At 47.1% G+C, this 3,150-nt stretch overlaps 1 non-coding gene across 1 annotated transcript; it reads right to left on the bottom strand.

Moving 5' to 3' along the window:
• Positions 1 to 2,678: 2,678 nt before the first annotated feature.
• Positions 2,679 to 2,751, bottom strand: TRNAY-GUA (transfer RNA tyrosine (anticodon GUA)). The gene has a single exon. It is a non-coding gene; the product is annotated as a tRNA-Tyr (tRNA).
• Between the last annotated feature and the right edge of the window lie 399 nt (positions 2,752 to 3,150).

Here is a 3,150-nt window from a genome sequence, read left to right as displayed (position 1 = left end):
TTTGACTTTTTACGCTAAATCTGAGACCCCACAACACCTCTCCCGGGTAAGCTCGAACCACCAACCTTTAGGTTAACAGCCGAACGTGCTAACCATTGCGCCACGGAAGCCCAAAAATTTAAATGGTCGTCAGGTATTGTGGAAAAACTTTGGCTTTTTACGCTACATTTGAGACTTCACAACAACGCTCCCGGGTGGGCTCGAACCACCAACCTATTGGTTAACAGCCGAACGCGCTAAACATTGAGCCACGCAAGCTCAGAAATTAAATGGTTGTCACGTATTGTGGAAAAGTTTTGACTTTTTACGCTAAATCTGAGACCCCACAACACCTCTCCCGGGTGGGCTCGAACCACCAACCTTTAGGTTAACAGCCGAACGCGCTAACCATTGCGCCACGGAAGCCCAAAAAATTAAATGGTCGTCAGGTATTGTGTAAAAACTTTGGCTTTTTACGCTACATTTGAGACTTCACAACACCGCTCCCGGGTGGGCTCGAACCACCATCCTTTTGGTTAACATCCAAACGCGCTAACCATGGAGCCAAGGAAGCTCAGAAATGAAATGGTCGTCAGGTATTGTGGAAAAACTTTGGCTTTTTACGCTACATATGAGACCCCACAACACCGCTCCCGGGTGGGCTCGAACCACCATTGGTTAACAGCCGAACGCGCTAAACATTTATCCACGCAAGCTCAGAAATTAAATGGTTGTCACGTATTGTGGAAAAGTTTGGAATTTTTACGCTAAATCTGAGACCCCACAACACCTCTCCCGGGTGGGCTCGAACCACCAACCTTTAGGTTCACAGCCGAACGTGCTAACAATTGCGCCACGGAAGCCCAAAAATTTAAATAGTCTTCAGGTATTGTGGAAAAACTTTGGCTTTTTACGCTACATTTGAGACTTCACAACACCGCTCCCGGGTGGGCTCGACCACCAACCTTTAAGTTAACATCCGAACGCGCTAATCATGGAGCCAAGGAAGCTCAGAAATGAAATGGTCGTCAAGTATTGTGGAAAAGTTTGATTTTTTACGTCACATCTGAGACCTCACAACACCGCTCCCGTATGGGCTCGAACCACCAACCTTTAGGTTAACAGCCGAACGTGATAACCATTGTGCCACGGAAGCCCAAAAAATTAAATAGTCGTCAGGTATTGTGTAAAAACTTTGGCTTTTTACGCTACATTTGAGACTTCACAACACCGCTCCCGGGTGGGGTCGAACCACCAACCTATTGGTTAACAGCCGAACGCGCTAAACATTGAGCCACGCAAGCTCAGAAATTAAATGGCTGTCACGTATTGTGGAAACGTTTTGACTATTTACGCTAAATCTGAGACCCCACAACACCTCTCCCGGGTGGGCTCGAACCACCAACCTTTAGGTTAACAGCCGAACGCGCTAACCATTGCGCCACGGAAGCCCAAAAATTTAAATGGTCGTCAGGTATTGTGGAAAAACTTTGGCTTTTTACGCAACATATGAGACCCCACAACACCGCTCCCGGGTGGGCTCGAACCACCAACCTATTGGTTAACAGCCGAACGCGCTAAACATTGAGCCACGCAAGCTCAGAAATTAAATGGTTGTCACGTATTGTGGAAAAGTTTTGACTTTTTACGCTAAATCTGAGACCCCACAACACCTCTCCCGGGTGGGCTCGAACCACCAACCTTTAGGTTAACAGCCGAACGTGCTAACCATTGCGCCACGGAAGCCCAAAAATTTAAATGGTCGTCAGGTATTGTGGAAAAACTTTGGCTTTTTACGCTACATTTGAGACTTCACAACAACGCTCCCGGGTGGGCTCGAACCACCAACCTATTGGTTAACAGCCGAACGCGCTAAACATTGAGCCACGCAAGCTCAGAAATTAAATGGTTGTCACGTATTGTGGAAAAGTTTTGACTTTTTACGCTAAATCTGAGACCCCACAACACCTCTCCCGGGTGGGCTCGAACCACCAACCTTTAGGTTAACAGCCGAACGCGCTAACCATTGCGCCACGGAAGCCCAAAAAATTAAATGGTCGTCAGGTATTGTGTAAAAACTTTGGCTTTTTACGCTACATTTGAGACTTCACAACACCGCTCCCGGGTGGGCTCGAACCACCATCCTTTTGGTTAACATCCAAACGCGCTAACCATGGAGCCAAGGAAGCTCAGAAATGAAATGGTCGTCAGGTATTGTGGAAAAACTTTGGCTTTTTACGCTACATATGAGACCCCACAACACCGCTCCCGGGTGGGCTCGAACCACCATTGGTTAACAGCCGAACGCGCTAAACATTTATCCACGCAAGCTCAGAAATTAAATGGTTGTCACGTATTGTGGAAAAGTTTGAAATTTTTACGCTAAATCTGAGACCCCACAACACCTCTCCCGGGTGGGCTCGAACCACCAACCTTTAGGTTCACAGCCGAACGTGCTAACAATTGCGCCACGGAAGCCCAAAAATTTAAATAGTCTTCAGGTATTGTGGAAAAACTTTGGCTATTTACGCTACATTTGAGACTTCACAACACCGCTCCCGGGTGGGCTCGACCACCAACCTTTATGTTAACATCCGAACGCGCTAACCATGGAGCCAAGGAAGCTCATAAATGAAATGGTCGTCAAGTATTGTGGAAAAAGTTTGATTTTTTACGTCACATCTGAGACCTCACAACACCGCTCCCGTATGGGCTCGAAACAACAACCTTTCGGTTTACAGCCGAACGCGCTAACCACTGCGCCACAGAAGCCCAAAAAGTAAATGGTCGTCAGGTATTGTAGAAAAACTTTGGCTTTATACGTTTCATTTGAGATCCCACAACACCGCTCCCGGGTGGGCTTGAACCACCAACCTATTGGTTAACAGCCGAACGCGCTAAACATTGAGCCACGCAAGCTCAGAAATTAAATGGTTGTCACGTATTGTGGAAAAGTTTTGACTTTTTACGCTAAATCTGAGACCCCACAACACCTCTCCAGGGTGGGCTCGAACCACCAACCTTTAGGTTAACAGCCGAACGTGATAACCATTGTGCCACGGAAGCCCAAAAATTTAAATGGTCGTCAGGTATTGTGTAAAAACTTTGGCTTTTTACGCTACATTTGAGACTTCACAACACCGCTCCCGGGTGGGCTCGAACCACCATCCT

The sequence above is a fragment of the Phalangium opilio genome, unplaced genomic scaffold (assembly GCF_054372755.1).
Source record: "Phalangium opilio isolate 3A_F unplaced genomic scaffold, DU_Popi_V2 ptg000329l_1, whole genome shotgun sequence".
Taxonomy (NCBI): domain Eukaryota; kingdom Metazoa; phylum Arthropoda; class Arachnida; order Opiliones; family Phalangiidae; genus Phalangium; species Phalangium opilio.
The sequence above is the reverse complement of the archived record's forward strand: the minus strand, read 5'-3'. Positions and strand labels throughout refer to the sequence as shown.